Below are 19,875 nucleotides of genomic sequence, written 5' to 3'. Positions count from 1 at the left end.
CATAGTGCATCAATTCTGTACTCTGAAAAACTAAATTATTTTTGTTAATTTACCACTACAGTCAAGAGTTTTAATGTCTATGGACTCATCCTAAGACAAACATTTTCAAACACACAAACACCCATACAGAACTGCCAAATGTGGTAATTTCATTGGCTGAGATTTTTATTTAACATTTGAAATTATTATGTGTTAAAGTGAGGGTTTTTGAAAGCTTAACTATTGGTATCAAATTGGCTTTATAAAGCAGTAAGTCAGATCCAAAGCCAAGACAAAATGTTGGTTCTTTACTTGGCCTTCCAACCCCAGGCATCATGTATTTCAGAACAAGCTTAAAGACAAGCCATTGGAGAATACAGCATAATGTTGGCAAGCAAGTCATTCTCAATTAAGCAAACTAATTCTTGAAAACAAAACAAACATGAATTGTCAAGGGATTCAAGGGAATAAAGTCCAATGTGTAACAACATCTTATTTTTCTCATTCCATTGCTTTCTTTCCTTTCGTTCTCATTAATAATTAGCATTAAATGCTCTGAGGGTCTGACCAAGAGCACAGGGAGGATTTAGGTCTTCTGTAAGAGTGTTTGTTTTGCAGCTTCTTAGGGTTCAGTAATAATTGTATGGATAAGGAATCTCTGTGAATCTGAGGAAAGTCTAATGGGATTTCAACTTATTATAGGACTTGATCAATGTCATCTAAGAAACAGAACTTCAGGGAATAGAGAGAATGACATCTTCGCATTTGTCCCTCACCATCACCAAAGGAAAATAACTTTCAGCCTGTCATTATTGGCTATTAAAACATATAATTCAGTTAGATTGATCTTACAATCAAATTATGATAAATGACACTTCAAATTTTTATTTAAAGTCCCCATTTGGGGCTCCATCATTTTCATTTGTATTATTTTCAAAATGCCATTTTAGGTCACATATAATGAATGAGTCATTAATAATATGCAGATATATTCATAAGTGCTTTCATTCTAGATTATTCATGATATCTACTTCTTATTCATCTACATGGTAAAGGTCTCTGGAGAACAAGAAGGCCTTTTCATTCATGACCAGTAGAATATGGAAATGCATTTTATATTAGTAATCTTTCCATTGATCAGTATTCTGTCAAGGACCATCTAGTTGTTAACTGGAATATTCCAAGGGCATGATTGTTATTTAGCAAATACACACTACTATGGCATGTTGTTATGTGCCGTCAAGTTGTCTCCCACTCATAGCAACCCCTCCTTGGGTTTCCCAGGCAGTATCACTATGGAAGTAGATTGCCCAATCTTTCTTCCAAGGAGTGGCTAGTGGGTTTGCATAGTGACCAGTATTTGATTTGATTGGTCAGTGCCCCAAAAAATAGCTTTCATGATCTGTATGTATACGTATCTATTTATATTTACCTTATATTTATATTTTGCTTTTTCATTGTTGTTGTTGTTGTTGTTGTTAGGTGCCGTCAAGCCATCTCCAACTCATAGCCAACCTATGTAGGACAGAACAAAACACTGTCCAGTCCTGTGTCAGCCTCACAATCCTTGCTATACCTGAGCCCACCATTGCAGCCCCTGTTTCAATCCATTTTGTTGAGGGCCTTCCCCTTTTTCGTTGACCCTCCACTTTACCAAGCATGATATTCTTCTCCAGAGAATGGTCCCTTCTGACAATATAACTATAGTAGGTCAGATGAAGTCTGGCCATTCTGGCTTCCAAGGAGCATTGCAGTTGCACTTCCTCCAGGACAGATTTGTTAGCTCTTTTAGCAGTCCATGGTACTTTCATTATTCTTCACCAACACCGCAACTCAAGAGGGTCAACTCTTCCTTGGTCTTCCTTATTCATTGTCCAACTCTCACATGTGTATGAGGCAATTGAAAATACCATGGCTTAGGATAGGTGCACCTTTTTCATTGTGTTACACTTATTTCAAAGGATAATCTAGAAAAAAAATTTAGAAATATAGCCACATTGCTATGAATATTAATGGTAGCCCTTGTGGCACAGCAGTTAAAATGTTCAGATAATAACCAAAAGGTTGGCAGTTTGAACCCACCAGTCGCCCCATGGGAGAAAGATGTGGCAGTCAGCTTCTGTAAAGATGGGCCTTGGAAATCCTATGGGGTAGTTCTATTCTGCGCTATATGGTCATTATGAGTCAGAATCAATTTCACAGCAGTGGGTTTGGTTGTTTTAGTTGTTGCTGATTTTATGAACACTAATATCTTTCACTTTCTATGCCTGTTCCTCCCCCATGCCCATGGTACCATGTATTCTATCATTTTGACATCATGTGCTCTTCCCATATCAAGTCTCAGATACAAAGATCATATTCCATTTATATTTGTATTTAATCTATTATGTTGTTGTTGTTGTTGTTATTTGCCGTCGAGTCGGCCCCGACTCATAGTGACCCCTCCTTGGGTTTCCGGGGCAGTATCACTACGGAAGTAGGATTGCCCAACCTTCCTTTTGAGGAGTGGCTGGTGGGTTTGAACCTCCAGCCTTCTGGTTAGCAGTCAAGTGCCTTAGGCACTATGCTACCAGAGCTCCCTAATCTATTATAAATCTCAGTATATCTTATCATATATTACACTAATTTTTAAATCATGTATTTTTCACTTTCAAAGAAGATTCAAATGCCATTAAGTTATAGGGAAGGTGGCGTGTTTTTTATGTATTCAATCAATACATATTGAGTATCTCCTCTGAGTCAGGTACAACTAGAAGCATGTGAAAAGTTGGAAGAAACAGAGTATGTTGGTGTTGGAACCTATTAGTTGGGGTATGGTGGAAGCCTGGATTGTTAATTCAACCCTTTTGCTCTAATAAGCTCTCTAATTAGCCCATAATGGGAACCCAGAAAATGTTGACTATAATCCTCCATCATGATTTTTGTACTTAGTCATTTTTTTTCTTTCCCTTTATATCTCATTATAGGATTGTAAATCTGACAGCAGCTATTGTGTCATTCTTTAGTCTAATACTTTTTTCTAATGTTGGCTCTTAGGTGCATATCATTCTGTACTCTATTAATACAAAGAACCTAAAATATCACATCTCACAGCAAGGATATCAATATCACTCTACATATGAAGTCACTCACAATCCAGACACTTGTAGTCATCCCAGATTCACACATTGGTTAGTTGTAGACCTGATATCCTAGTCCTGACTCCCACAGCAACTTGATAAGAAAGGGCATAAAATTGAAATTCAATATCACGTTTTGAACTGTGTCCCTAAAAAATATGTGTCAACTTCACTAGGCCATAATTCTCAGTAGTTTGGCAATTATGTAATGATGTAGTTTGGAGTTATGTAATGATGTAAGTATACCACATAATGTGATCTGATATGATCAAAAAATCAATTATAAGAGGATTATAGTGGAATACAAAACCCTTACTCAGGTTGCAGTCCCTATCTGATATAATTGGAGTTTTCCTGGGGCGTGACCCACTTCATCCTTTATTTTGCAAGAGATAAAAGAGAGAGAAGCAAGCAGAGATGGGGTACTTCCTACCAACAAGAAAGAAGACCCGGGAGCAGAGTGCATCCTTTTGAGCACTGCACTGAGAATCTCCTAGGTCCAGAGGAAGATTGATTTCAAGACACATGGAGATCTCCAAGAAATGCTGAGTCAGTAGATATTGAAAGGAGACAATGACCTACCACCAGAGATGGCCTAGAGAGAAAGCCTTCCCCTTGAGCATCTGTCCTGAATTCAAACTTCTAACCTCCGAAACTGAGAGTGAATAAATTTATATTTCTTAAAGCCATTTACTTTTGGTATTTCTGTTGTAGCAGCACTAGAGAACTAAGATATGATTTCGTGCCACAAGAGTAAAGTCTGCTCTAACAGATATATAAAATGTGGAAGCAGTTTTGGAATTGAGTAATGAATAGAGGCTGGAAGATTTATATAGAGCCTCATAGTAAAAGCCTAGATTGCTTTGAAGGGACTGTTGGTATAATTATGAACATCAAAGGCAAGTCTGATGAAGACTCAGAAGGGAATGAGGATAACTATAACATTGGAGACATCATAGACAGAGAGAAGCAGCAGCAGAGGAATGGTGGCCGCAGAACCAGGAGACTGGAGGGAGATGGTGTGGGAGCTGACTCATGGAGCAAGATAGCTATGTACCTTCAGGTAAAAGGCATCCTGATGGAGTGGAGTGTCTCTGGGCACTTGCCAACAGAGCTAGGTTTGCTGACCCATGAAACAAGAGAGCTGAGCACTTTCAGGCCAAGGCTTGCTGGTGGAGTGGGTGCCTCCAGGCACTTATTGGTAGAGCCAAAGAACTCTGTAACACTTGCCCAAGCAGGGTAGAGGATGGCCCAGCACAGGAGGTCCAAGGAGCCAAGAGGCTAAGGAATCAGGGAGCTTAAGCTGAAGAGACAAAGAACACAGGAAGCAGAACTGCCCAGGTAACAATGGATAAGGCTATGACTTCTGAAATTTCAAAGGGTGGACCCAAGGCCTGCTGGATTTCAAAGGGAGTGTGGGACTACCATTCAAGAGTGCCAGGGAAAAGGGACTGGATCCATTTCCCAAAGCTGAAGGGGTGAGCTGCCATGCCCAAGGAAAAGAAGAACAGGGCTTGCCAGGGCCAAAGGAGTGGGTCACCACTCAAAGTAGTAGAATTGGAGACATATAAAGCTAAAGGAGCAGAGTTGTTGTCCCACAGGACCTGGAAACAGAGTTGAAGCCCAGGGCCAAGGGGCCTCCACCCAGAATCCAGACAGCATGGCTGATGTCCAGAGTCTGGAGGGCAGGGCTGTTGTCTAGATGATCTCAGAGAACAGAAGATTATTGTCATGTCTTTACAGCTAATGTAAATTGTTCTGCTAGGTTTTTTACTTGCTAGATGCCTGTTGGGCAATCTACTTCCATAGTGATACTGCCTCAGAAACCCAAGGAGGGGTTGCTGTGAGTTGGATTCAACTGAATGGCAGTGAGTTTGGTTTTTTGGTGAGGTGCCTGTTATCACTTTTATCCTTCCAATTTCTCCCATTTGTAATGGAAATGTCTACCTGTACCCATTCCACCATTGTATTTTGGAAGCAGATAATTAATATTCTAAATTCACAGATGAAGAAGAATTTTGCCCAAGGATGAAATTTGGACTCAGAGTTGACTTAAGGCTTTGGAGATGATATGAAGGATAAAAATGATTTTCATGTGGAAAGGACATTGATTTGTGGGGGTGGGCTGAAGATAAAATATCATGGCTTGAATTGTATCTCCTTAAAATATGTGTCAACTTGTCAGGGCCATGATTATGAGTGATTTGACAGTAATGTAATGATGAAATTTGACAGTTATATTATGATGTAATCATCCCCTATGAAGTGACCTATTGTGATCAGTCTGTCAGTTGTAAGAGGATTAGAACAGAATGCAGCCTGATCTGACATAAGGGGGATTTCCCTGGAGTATGGTCTGCATACTATTTATCTTACAGGAGATAAGAGGAGAGAGAATTGAGCAGAGTGTGGGTTTGAGGTGGTGGGGTGGTGGGAAGACCTCTTGGACCAAGAAAAAAAAAAAAATAAAAAGGATGATAGCATGTCCTTTGGACCCAGGGTCCCTGTGCTGAGAACCTCCTAGACCCTAGAGAAGATTGATACTGAGACACATGGAGCTCTCCAAGGAAACCCAGGTCCTCAGTTGTTGAAAGGAGATAAGAACTTTCCCCTGGAGCTGACACAGAAAGAAAGCCTTCCCTGAGAGCCAGTGCTCTGAATTCAGACTTCTTGCCTCCTAAACTGTGAGAAAATAAATTTGCATTTTGTACAGCCATCCACTTGTGGTATTTATATATACATGCACTAGATAACTAAGACTGAGCAAATAATCCGAGAAGCTGGACTATATGAAGAAAAACATGGTATCAGGATTGGAGGAAGAATCATTAACCTGAGATATGCAGATGATACAACTTTGCTTGCTGAAAATGAGGATGACTTAAGGCACCTACTGATGAAGGTTGAAGAATACAGTCTGCTGTGTGGATTACGTCTCAATATAAAGAAAACAAAAATCCTCACAACTGGACCAATGAGCAGCATCACAATAAATGGAGAGAAGATTGAGGTTGTCAAAGAATTCACGTTGCTTGGTTCTACAATCGATGCCAATGGAAGCAGCAGTCAGGACATTAGATGACGTGTAGCATTGGGAAAGTCAACTGTGAAGGAACTGTTTCAAGTGCTGAGGAGCAAGGATATCTCCTTGAGGACTAAAGTGCGCCTGACACAAGCCATATTTCCAATCACCTCATATGCATGTGAGAGCTGGACAATGAATAAGGAAGACTGAAGAAGAGTTGATGCTTTTGAGTTGTGGTGCTGGTGGAGAATGCTGAAAGTACCATGGACTGCTAAAAGAACTAACAGATCTGTCGTGGAGGAAGTGCAGCCAAAATGCTCCTTGGAAGCAAGAATGGCCAGACTTTGTCTCACCTATTTTGGTCATGTTGTCAGAAGGGACCATTCCCTGGAGAAGGATGTCATGCTTGGTAGGGTGGAGGGTCAACGAAAGAGGGGGAGGCCTTCAACGAGATGGATTGACACAGTGGCTGCAATGATGGGTTCAAGTATAGCAGGGATTGTGGGGCTGGCACGGGATCGGGCAGTGTTTCGTTCTGCTGTGCATGGGGTCGCTATGAGTTGGAAACAACTCAACAGCACTTAACAAAAACAACAACAAGATAACTAAGACTACTTATGTCCATGTTCTCTTCATTAACATACATTTTTGTTTATTTCTTTTAAATTAATCCCATTCTAGGATTCCATAGCCACTGTGCTCTAATTTTCAAGAGGACATAATTTAGTTCCTGTGTGTACTCCATGCTCATAGTATTTCTTACATAGAGCAAATACATGTGTTTCTCCTATACCATGGGACTCAAAAGGACCTCTGTTGGTGTACTGGATAAGTCACTTGGCTGTTAAACAGAAAGTCAGTGATTCAAACCCATAAGCCATGCCACAGAAGAAATATTGGGTGATCTACTTCCATAAAGATTTACAGCCTTGGTAATCCAATGGGGGTCGCTATGAGTTTGAATGAACTCAACTCATTGCCAGTGAATTTTGTTTTTGGTTTTAGACGGGACTCAAAAAAGACAAAATGGAATTAAAATTTGCTAAGTTGAAATTATGTACCTACCTACCTCCCTCAGAATATAAAATTTGGTAACTTTTAAATAATAAAAATTAAGATGATTAAATTAAATATTTAATTTTTTCGGTTGTTGTTAGGTGCTGTCAAGTCATCTCCAACTCATAGCAATGCAATGTACAACAGAAGGAAACACTGCCTGGCCCTGTGCAAGCTTCACAATACCTCCTATACCTGAGCTCATCATTGCAGCCACTGTGTCACTTCACCTGGTTAAGGAGGGTCTCCCCCTTTTTCGTTGACCTTCCACTTTAACAAGAACATCTTTTTCAGAAAATGATCCTTTCTGACAACATGACCAAAGTAGGTATGATGCTGTCTGGCCATTCTGGCTTCCAAGGAGCTTTCAGGCTGCACTTCTTCCAGGAGAGATTTGTTAGTTCTCTTAGCAGAATTAATACTGATTTCAGTTGCTTACTAGACCACTCTAATGTATCCTTATACTACTTACTTTTGTTTTACTGATGGATTATCATCTATTTGCCACAAAATGTAGTACATTAGGTTACAATAACAAATATAAGAGGATTTGGTTTCAACAACTGTTTATTATTGCTGAAAACATCATAATTAACTGCATTCCATTTGTCCTCATATATAAAAAAAATAAGAGCACAGCTAATTTCCAAAAGGAACAAATAATTCAGTATTGTACCTCTTACTTGATTATAAGGCATGGCCTAACTACAATAAAAATCATAGCAACAATGAAAAAAAAGTAATTAATGCAAATCTACTATATGCCATACTGTCCAGACAGTAGTAATACAGCTGTGATTAGAAGAGAAAAGACTCTTGCTTTCTGGGAGCTGACATTCCAATGAGAGATAGAAGTGTGTAGGTGGAAGGATAGATCGATGGATGGCTGAATGGATGAATGGGCAGATGAAAAGATGTTGTTATGTGCCATCGAGTTGGAACCGACTCATAGCGACCCCTCCTTGGGTTTCCGAGGCAGTATCACTACGGAAGTAGATTGCCCCATCTTCCTTCCGAGGAGTGGCTGGTAGGTTTGAACTGTCAGCCTTCTGGTTAGCAGTCAAGTGATAGATAAATAAATTTTAAAAAGTGAAATATAAGTGACAAATGCCTTGCAGAGAATTAAAATTTATGACAGAGTGCTTGAATAAAAAAAGAGAGAGAAATTGTAGCAATTGCTTCCTTGAAAAGAGAGAAGGAACACTAAAGGGGTGATTCTGAGTATCCATATATTGTAGGACTCTGGTTTTCAACCAATGGAACTTAGACTCCTTTTCTTATTGCCAGAGTCAGTGCTTCTAATATGGACTGCCTGATAATTCTACCTATAGAGGACTATATGCTGTGCTGTGCTTCTTCCCTTTCCCATCACCTATGTCTGTATGCAATAAGAGCAGAATAATTTATAAGAAAATGTGTATTTTTATAAACATTGTTGCTGCTGTTGTTGTTATGTGCTGTCCAGTCGAACCTGACTCATAGCGACCCCTCTTGGGTTTCCGAGGCAGTATAGCTATGGAAATAGAGCTCCCAATAGAATGATTAATGGGGAATAAAACAGGAAGGTCTAAGAATCTTCCAACCTTCCTTTCAAGGAGTGGCTGGTGGGTTTGAACCATCAGCCTTCTGGGTAGTAGTCAAGTGCCTTAGGCACTATGCTATCAGAGCTCTCTTTATAAACATTAGATAGAGCAGTAAAATTGATTCTAGTATTATCATCATACTAAGGCACTCATAAAGAGCTCTGGTGGCATAGTGCCTAAAGCATTTGACGGCTAACCAGAAGGCTGGTGGTTCAAACGACCAGCCTATCCTGGGAAGGAAGATTGGGCAATCTACTTCTGTAGTGATACCGCCTCAGAAACCCAAGCAGGGGTCGCCATGAGTTGATTCAAAAGATTAGCTTTATACTGTTTTAATATATCATAAGTAATGTTTACTGCCATTTAAGTATAAAATACAGCAATAGGAGTTAGCATGGTTGATAGAATGATAGCTGTTATGTGCCATCAAGTCAAACCTTTCTCATAGTGACCCCTCCTTGGGTTTCCCAGGTGGTATCACTATAGAAGTAGATTGCCCAACCTTCCTTCCAAAGAGGGGCTGCTAGGTTTGAACAACCAGCCTTCTGGTTAACAGTCAAGTGCCTTAGACACTATGCTGCCAGAGCTCCCAATAGAATGATTAATGGGGAATAAAACAGGAAGGTCAAAGAACCGCTTTTCTAGGATTTTTAGTTGTTATGCTTATCCTTTTTTTTTTCTTTAAATTCATGATATTTCTATATAAACTGGAGGATATAGATTTTACTTTGAGTTGAGGGATATAAAATAAAGAGAGAGGGAAAGAAAGAAGAATTTCTACATATTAAAGACCTTCTCACAAGGAACACTCTTTTGTCCCCTAACTGATTATGATTTATGGTAAAAATAGCAGTGGTAATCCACAGGAATTCTACCAGTTGATATGCTGATTGGTTAAATTGCTAATCTATAGTAATGTTACATGGTTATAAGACTTTGGTAATCATAGTGAAATCATGAAGAATTTAATGAAGTCAATAGAATTTCAGGTCAGCAAAACTTATTCCTTCATTAATCCATTAATCCACTAATTCAACGTATTTTATTGAGTTCCTACTATGTATTGTTGTTGTTGTTGTTATGTGCCGTCAAGTCGGACCCAACTCATTGTGACCCCTCCTTGGGTTACCGAGGCAGTATCGCTATGGAAGTAGATTTCCCCATCTTCCTTCCGAGGAGTATTAGGCACGAGGATTACAAGACCCCACCTCCATGACAATACTGTCAGTTGAACTCTCTCTCCTCTTATGACAAGCCTCTAACTGGACTTTTTGCTTCTATTCCTGTGCACTAATCTATATCTTTCCCACCAAAATCAAACTGATTTTTCTATAATGCAAATTGTATTAGTTAATTGAAATCCTTAACCATCCAAAAGTTGAATTTCATAAATGATCTAAAATCTTTAAACTGATCTATAAAGTTTTCTATAATCAAACCCTATCTCCCCTCTGCCCCACCCCTCTTGGGGCCTGAGGCTTTAAGGAATGATAACACCTCCTCCATCAGAGAAATCATCTTCTAACCTTGCCTATCTATTTGGAGTCCTGGGGTGGTACATACAATTGGCACACTTGGCTGCCAGCAGAAAGATTGGTGGTTTGGGGCCACCCAGAGGCACCAGGGAAGACTGAAAAGTTAGTCACTGAACCTCCGTGGGATGCAAGTCCACTCTGATACACACGGGGTGCTGTGAGTCGGGGTCGGCTCCAAGGCCACTGGTCTGCCTACCTTCTTCCTCCCCTCCCTCCCAGTTCACTGGAAGGCCTAAAGACCTGCCCAATACCTGCCACTCACCCTGGGCTCTGCACGGCAACCCTTCCCATCCCAACAGGGACCTCACTGCCCCAGGTATTTCCTCTGTCCCACAGCAACAAGAGTGTTACTCTAATAGCCTACACCCACTTGGTGAGCGGAGGTTCAGCCATCCCCCACTCCCACCCACCTTCTGGGCCCGCAGGAACTCCATCCCACTCTGTGTGCTCAGCCAGAGCCTGGGTGATCTTTATCAAATTCTGCAGTCTGAAATTGACCGAATATGCAATCAGGATGTGTTAATTATCATTGGTAACTGGAATGCAAAAGTTGGAAACAAAGAAGAATCACTGGTAGTTGGAAAATTTGGCTTTGGTGACAGAAATAATGCTGGAACTGGCATGGTAGAATTTTGCAAGACCTACGACTTGTTCATTGCAAACACCTTTTTTCAACAACACAAATGGCAGCTGGACACATGAACTTCACCAGGTGGAACACACAGGAATCAGATTGACTACATCTGTGACAAGAGGTGATGGAAAAGCTCAATATCTTCAGCCAAAACAAGACCAGAACCTGATTGTGCAACAGACCATCAACTGCTCATATGCAAGCTCAACTTGAAGTTAAAGGCAATTAAAACAAGTCCACAAGAGCCAGAATATGATATTGAATATATCCCTCCTGAATTTAGAGACCATCTAAAGAATAGATTTGATGCATTGAACACCAACAACCGCAAACCAGATGAATTGTGGGATGACATCAAGAGCATCACACATGAAGAAAGCAAGAGGTCACTAAAAAGACAACAAAAGAAGAGAAGACCAAAATGGATGACAGAAGAGACTCTGAAACTTGCTCTTGAGCGGAGAGTAGCTAAAGCAAATGAAAGAAATGACAAAATAAAACAATTGAACCAAAGATTTCAAAGAGCAGCTCGAGAAGACAAAGCCAATTACTATAATGAAATGTGCAAAGACCTGGAGTTAGAAAACCAAAAGGGAGGAACAGGCTCGGCATTCAGGCAAGCTGAAAGAATTGAAGAAAAAATTTAAGCCTCGAGTTGCAATATTGAAAGATTCTAAGGGCAAAACATTGAATGATGCAGGGAACATCAAAAGAAGATGGAAGGACTACACAGAGCCACTGTGCCAAAAAGAACTGGTCGATCTTCACCCATATCAGGAGGTGGCATATGATCTAGAACCAATGGTACTGAAGGAGGAAGTTGAGGCTGCGATGAAGGAATTGGTGAAGAGCAAGGCTCCGGGAATTGATGGAATACCCATTGAGATATTTCAACAAACGGATGCCCCATTGGAGGCACTCACTTGGTTATACCAAGAGATTTGGAAGACAGCTACATGGCCAACTAACTGGAGGAGATCCATATTTGTACCCATTCCAAAGAAAAGTGATCCCACAGAATGTGGAAATTATAGAACAATATCATTAATATCACATGCAAGTAAGATCTTACTGAAAGTAATTCAAAAATGGTTGTAGCAGTATATTGACAGAGAACTTCCACAGGTGCAAGCTGGATTCAGAAGAGTGTGGAACAAGGGATATCATAGCTGCTGTCAGATGGATCTTGGCTGAAGGCAAAGAATACCAGAAAGATGTTTACTTGTGCTTTATTGATTATGCAAAGGCATTTGATTGTATGGATCATGACAAATTATGGATAACATTGACAAGAATGGGAATTCCTGAACACTTGATTGTACTAATGAGGAACCTGTACCTTGACCAGGAGGCTGTCATTCTAACAGAACAAGGGGACACTGCATGGTTTAAAATCAGGAAGGGAGTATGTAAGGGTTGTATCCTTCCCTCATACTTATTCAATCTATATGCTGAGCAAATAATCCAAGAAGATGGACTATATGAAGAAAAATGTGGCATCAGGATTGGAGGAAGAATCATTAACAACCTGCCATAGGCTGATGACACAACTTTGCTTGCTGAAAGTGAGTATGACTTGAGGCACTTACTGATGCAGATTGAGGAACACAGTCTGCAGTATGGATTGTTGTTATGTGCCGTCGAGTCAGACCCGACTCATAGCTACCCCTCCTTGGGTTTCCGAGGCATTATCTCTATGGAAGTAGATTGCCCCATCTTCCTTCTGAGGAGTGGCTGGTGGGTTTGAACCGCCAAACTTCTGGTTAACAGTCAAGTGCCTTAGGCACTATGCTACCAGAGCTCCTGCAGTATGGATTACATCTCAATACAAAGAAGACAAAAATCCTCACAACTGGGCCAATAAGCAGCATCACAATAAATGGAGAAAAGATTGAGGTTGTCAAAGAATTCACGTTACTTGGTTCTATAATCAAGGCCAATGGAAGCAGCAGTCAGAACGTTAAACGATGTGTAGCACTGGGTAGGTCAGCTGCAAAAGAACTCTTTCAAGTGTTCAGGAGCAAGGATGTCTCCTTGAGGACTAAGGTGCACCTGACACAGGCCATGATATTTCCAGTTGCATCATATGCATGTGAGAGCTGGCAATGAATAAGAAAGATCGAAGAAGAGTTGATGCTTTGGAGTTGTGGTGCTGGGAAAGAATGCTGAAGGTACCATGGACTGGTAAAAGAACTAACAGATCTGTCCTGGAAGAAGTGCAGTCAAGATGCTCCTTGGAAGCAAGGATGGCCAGACTTTGTCTCACCTACTTTGGTCATGTTGTCAGAGGGGACCATTCCCTGGAGAAGGATATCATGCTTGGTAAGGTGGAGGGTTGATGAAAGAGGGGAAGGCCTTCAACGAGATGGATTGACATAGTGGCTGCGACAATGGGCTCAAGTATAGCAAGGATCATGGAGCTGGCGCAGCATCCTGCGGTGTTTCATTCTGCTGTGCATGGAGTCGCTATGAGTCAGAAGTGACTCGATGGCACCTAACAACAACGTAACAACAACAACAACATCTTCCCTCCAGCCTCATCTCTAGGAACATCACTCTACTCATTACACCATAGTCTCTGGCCTCTTAGAGACTCACCAAATAGACTCACCAGCCTATTTTCTCTTTGTGCCTTTGTTTTTGTCTAGGATGCTCATCTCCCTCTCTTGGATTTGCCAACTCCTTTTCGTCCACAGATCTCAAATGAAAACAACATTCCTTGAACAACCAATCTGAATTAAGTCCTCCTCTTAGAATGTTCCACTAGAAAAAGGATCTATTTATAATTAATACATATATCTCTGCAGTTACTTAAAGCAGTTTCCCTCAGGAAACCAGAGACTCCAATAGTGTACAAATCATATCCACCGTATTTACCATCATGTATTTAGCAATTAACAGAATGCCTGATGTATATCAAACCAAACCCATTGTCATCGAGTCAATTCTGACTTACAGCAACCCTATAGGATAGATTAGAACCGACTCATAGGGTTTCAAGGCTGTGAATTTTTATGAAAGCAGACTGTCTCATCTTTCTCCAGTAGTATGGCTGGGGTTTGAACTAACAATCTTTCGGTAAGCAGTCAGATGCTTTAAGCACTGGGCCACCAGTGATCCTTCTGACACACATAAGACGCACTCAAAAATTTAATTATTAAATGTTTGATCAAATAAATATGGAATGCTCCAATGGTGTCTGGTGACCTGCAAATTTCTCCTCTAAACAAATGAAAATTAATCCAACAATCTTTAATGTGCATGTCCATTTTCTAAATTGAGATATGTAAATGAGGTGATTTTAAAAGAGGTCTTTTTAGAAATATATGCAGAGATATGATCTAAAGTAGAGAAACTGAATATAAGACAAAGGTAGGAAAATTTTAAATAATTTTTATAAATACAAGTTAAGGTGAGAGAGAGAAGAATATTAATTTTCTATTATTAAACAGTCATACTTGTAAATCTTTGCATTGATAATGGTAATTTTTTTATTCCCAGGGGTTCTCTGAAAGCAAACTATACTCTCTTTCAAGGCACTATACAGCAAGCACTTCCTATTGCATACCCCAGAGCTGCCATGCCCACGGCCTTGATGGGGCTAGGTATTTAAGATGCCCAAGTGTTGAGATCTGAGTAGAATCAGACCCTTCTCTCCATGTGAATTCATTTACTCCTTAGCCTTTAATACGCTTTACTTCTGCATTAAAAAAAAACAGAATTGCTTTGTTTTGTTTTATTTTTTCCTATAAAATTTTTGAGAATCAAGACTCTCACATTCCATGTCATGTGAAGGTACACTAAAAATATTACATTAAAATATCAAATTGTGTGAATGTACTGAGCATGATGCATTTTCTAAGCCTGATCTGAATAAAAAGCATCCTAGACCTGAAGTAAATACAAACACGAATTTTAAATGTGTAGATAAAGTTCTAATAGAAGACCCATTGGTTTGAATCATTAATGTTGAAATGTCATTTTATTTTCCAGATAAATTAAATGCTACTTTGAAATCTCATATTTATAATTACCTTAAAATTCTTCTTATTTGTGGTATTTAATGACAATTGAAAGTCTAAAGTATTTTTCTCCTTCATAATGAATTTTAAAATTATCTAAATAGTATTTTAATAGGAGCACAATTAATGTTTTATAACAAATGAACACAAATATAAGGAGCTCTGGTGGTGTATTCATTAAGGCATTTAAGGTAAATCTTAGAGAAGTAGATTGCCCAGTCTTCCTTCCACAGTGTGGCTGGTGGGTCTGAACTGCCATCCTCAGGTTAGCAGCCAAATGCCTTACTGGTGGCACTACGCCACCAGAACTTCTTAAAAATTGTCTAAATGGTGTTTTAATAAGCGCATAATTAATGTTTTGTAAGAAATGAACACAAATGTAAGGAGCTCTGGTGGTGTAGTGGTTAAGGCATTTATTTGGCTGCTAACCAAAAGGTCCGTAGTTCAAACACCCCAGCGGCTCTGTGGCAAAAAGATAAGCCAGTCTGCTAATGTAAAGATTTATAGCCTTGGAGACCCTATGGGGTTCACTATGAGTTGGAAATGACTCGATGGCAGTGAGTTTAGTTTGGCTTTCTAGAACATAAATGTGTCTATTCTCTCATTATAATTCACAAAGGCCATGAAGTAATTATATTCTTTAAATTATTTTTCCATAAGTATCTGTTTAAGTGTACATGCTTTTCACTGACAGCAAAAGAAACCACATAGTTCTTATACCCAAGAATATTATTTCACTGCACAACAGAATTAAAGTACCAAAAAGAAAAAAGGTAAGAGATGAATATCACATAATCATTGTTTAAATATACATGTACTTCTAATAGGAGAGTAGTAGGGTATAGAAATCAAGAAGATAAATGTAGAAAAAGTAAATAACTCTGAAATAACAAATTGTTAATCAGAATTCCCTGGAGAAACAGAACTATTAAGATACACATACAAAAAAAAAAAAAAAAAACACTGCCACTGAATCAATTTGGACTCTTAGCAATCCCCATTGGGTTTCCGAAGCTGTAAAACTTTACAGAAGTAGATTGCCCCTTCTTCCTTCTGTGGAGTGGCTGCTGGATTTGAACCACCAACCTTCTGGTCAACAGTCAAATGCCTCATAGTGTATATAAAAACCCACTGCTGTCAAGTCAATTCTGACTCATAGTAACCCAATACATATAGATATTTATTGTTTATTTAGTAATGCTAAAATTTATTTCGACTGCTTAGATATTTTTTGTTAACTGTTTATTGTGATTTGGGTGAAATTTTACAAAGCAGATTAATTTTACATTCAATAGTTCATACACATTTTATTTTGTGACACTGGTTACATTCCCCACAGTGCCATAGCTCTCCTCCCACTTGCTCCCTGTGGTTACCCTTTCCCTTTGCTCTTCTTGCCTATGCATTACTGCCTCCCTACCTTCTCCGTGCAAATGGTGCTCTTCTGATCGTTCATCTTGATTGTTCTAAAGAATGCATCTTCCTGGTGTAGGTGTTCAGCTGGTAGGCTGTCTATTGTTTGACTGAGAGTTAATCCGTGGGAGCGAATTCAATTCCAGGCCAGAAGGGTGACTCATGGCCACAATCTTGGGGGTTTCATGAGTCTCTATCAGAAAAATACCTGGTCTTTGCTATGATTTGGGGTTTTGTTCCACATTTTTCTCCCACTCTACAAAAGATCTCCAATTTTGATCCCTTTGAGAGTGGTTGGCATTGGTAGATGGGCATCATCTAGTTCTTCTGGTCTCAGGATCATATAGGCTTAGGTTCTCATGCTCCGTTAGTCCTTTGGACTTACTGTTACCATGCATATTTGATTTTCTTCACTCTTCTTTGCTATGGACAAGGAAAACCAATAGTTGCATCTTAGATGGCTGCTTGCAAACTTCTAAGACCCCAGTGACTACTAACCAAAGTAGGAGGTAGAACAATATTTTTGTATACAACTTTGTGCCAATTGAACTTGACATCCCCCACAAACATGTTCCCCACCGTGTAGGCCCAGCAATTTACTCCCTCACGGTACTAAGTTGTGGCTAAGAAGTTATCCTAATTTTGCCTCTTGTTATGTTCAAACTGCACAATCAAGTACATATGTTGGAATATCATCTGCCAAACCTATGTATGGTTGTGAGTATATTCCCATTCATCTGTCTGTGCCTGATCTTCTTGCCATCTACCTTTGTATCTACATGTAGATTAGTATTTGCTGTTACTGATAATACAGTATTGTGTACACCTGTTGTGTATTTGCCTTTATTGTCTGTTCCTCTTGAGAGACATCTATTTTAAGGAATTGGCTTATGCAATTGTGGGGCTGGCAAGCTCCAAATCTGTAGGTCAGATGACAGGCTGGAAGCTCCAGAAATTTTGTGTCTAAAATCTGTGTAAACTGACTGTGAGTTGCTAACTCCAGCGAGATGTCTATGTCATAGTATTGAGGCAGAATCTTTCCTTTGGGAGACCTCAGTTTTTGTTCTTCAGGCCTGCAACTGATTGGATGAGGCCCACCCACACTATGGAATGTAATCTACTTCAGTTAAGGTCAACTGATTGTTAATGTTAATCACATGTAAATACCTTTATAGCAACATCTAGACTAGTGTTTGATCAAATTAAAGGGCACCATAGCCTAGCAAAGGGAGCTCTGATGGTGTAGTGCCTAAGGCATTTGACTGCTAATCAGAGGGCTGGCTGTTCAAACCCACCAGGCACTCCTTGGAAGGAAGGTTGGGCAATTTACTTCCATAGAGATTGTTGTTGTATTGTTGTTATGTAAATCACTTCAGAAACCCAAGGAGAGGTCGCTGTGAGTCAGACCACACTCCAGGGCAGTGAGCTTGGTTTTTTTTTGTTATAGCCTAACAAAATTGACACATAAAATTACCCTTCACACAATTAAAGAGGTCTATTGGTTTTTATTATTTAATTGCTATCAATTATTTTAATATTAAAGAGGGATCTAGCAGAGTAGAATCCTACATTTTCTTTCCAGCATTGCCTTTAACTATAGAACTAGTCATCGAATGCTTTTTTTTTTTTTGTCTCAGATTACCATTATTGAGAATGTTCAATCATTAAATGAGAGTCCTTTATTGAAAAGCAAATTCTATTCTGTTTTGTAAGAAAGAAAACTCTGCTTTTCAAATTTATAAGATAATGTATGTACCTAATAGAAATTTGAAAAACAATGGAAAATACTATGCATTATAAAGCAAATTTATTCCAAACCCCGTTCCCCAAATTTCTTTTATCCCTCTTAAGAAATAGTCCTTGAAAGAATAAATGTTGTTGTTAGATGCTCTCAAGTCAGTTCAGACTCATAGCTATCCTATGTACTATAGGACAAAACACTGCCTCAATAAATGTAGAAGCATATATATATATGTCCCTGATTTTTTCAAAATAAAAATAGAAGCATATTGTTTTCATCTTACTTTTACTTAACAATATACCACAGAGAATATTTATATCAGTAAAAATAGAGCTACCTAATTGTTTTACAAGGAACCAATTTATTCAATTTTATCATGGAATGAAATATGTACATTCTATAATCTACTTAAATAGTGTGTTACCGGTGCACATTTTACTTGCTCTTATTTTCTTTCTATTACAAACAATACTACAGTAAACACTCATGCATTTATTTTCTAGATGGCAGCTTGCAAGGTTTTAAGATCTCAGTCGCTACTCACCACAGTAGGAGGTGGAACTATGTTTTGTGTAGTATGTTATGCCAATTGAGCTTGATGTCCTCTGTGACTATGGTCCCGAGCCCACAGGTTCAACTACTTGGTCCCTCTGGGTAGCTGGCTGTGACCAAACAGTGACTACAACCTTGCACCTTGTCAGCCCCATTATACACCTGGGAATTCAGATCATACACATAAAGTTATTGGACCACTGTCTGCCGATCCTGTACATGTTCTTGGGTGCACTCTTCACTTCATATACATACATAATATTTCAGGCTGTCCCCCCATCTATCCACCCATATACCCTTGTTTGCCTTCACTGACCACACCATACTATATGTGCAAAAGGGTTCATCTTTGTTGTCTGTACTTCCCACATACCTCTCTATGTCTTTCTCTTCCTCAATGCCATTATATTGATCACTCACATTTGGTACATTGCCCTTTTTTTCACCCAAATCAAAACTTATCTCTATCTATCTAACAGTATTGTCTACCCTCCCCTCCCACCACTTGTAACCAACAAAGAAAATGATCTTCCATAGAAAAACGTTTCCTTGACTATTACAATAACAGACTAATACAATATTTGTCCTTTTGTGATTGACTTATTTCACTCAGCATAATGTCCTCCAAGTTCTTCCACGTTATGCGGTGTTTTGCAGATTCTACATTATTCTTTAGAGTTGTATACTATTCCATTGTTTGGATATCCATTCTTCAGTTGATGGACACCTAGGTTGTTTACATCTTTTGGCTATTGTAAATAGTGCTGCGATGAACATGGGTGTGCATATGTCTGTTCTTGTCATGGATCTCACTTCTTTAGGGTATATAACTAGTAATAGAATAGTTGGGTCAAATGGTATTTCTAGTTCCAACTTTTAAATGAATCACCATGCTACTTTCCACAATGGTTGTACCATTTTACAGTCCCACCAGCAGTGTATGAGAGTCCCATTCTCTCCACATCCTCACCAGCATTTGTTATTTTCTGTCTTGTTGAACTTTGCTACTAGTGCTGGAGCAAGATAGTATCTCATTGTTGTTTTGATTTGCATTGCTCTAATAGCTAGTGATTGTGAGCATTTCTTCATATGTTTGTTGGCCGCTTTAATATCGTCCTTGGTGAAGTGTCTATTCACGTCTTCTGCCCATTTTTTAATTGGATTGTTTGTCTTTTTGTTATTGAGGTGTTGGAGTTTTCTATAAATTCTAGAGATA

This window comes from Orycteropus afer, unplaced genomic scaffold (assembly GCF_000298275.1).
Source record: "Orycteropus afer afer isolate SDZICR_OR568_19922 unplaced genomic scaffold, OryAfe1.0 scaffold00066, whole genome shotgun sequence".
NCBI classification, from domain to species: domain Eukaryota; kingdom Metazoa; phylum Chordata; class Mammalia; order Tubulidentata; family Orycteropodidae; genus Orycteropus; species Orycteropus afer.
This window is presented reverse-complemented; position numbering follows the sequence as displayed.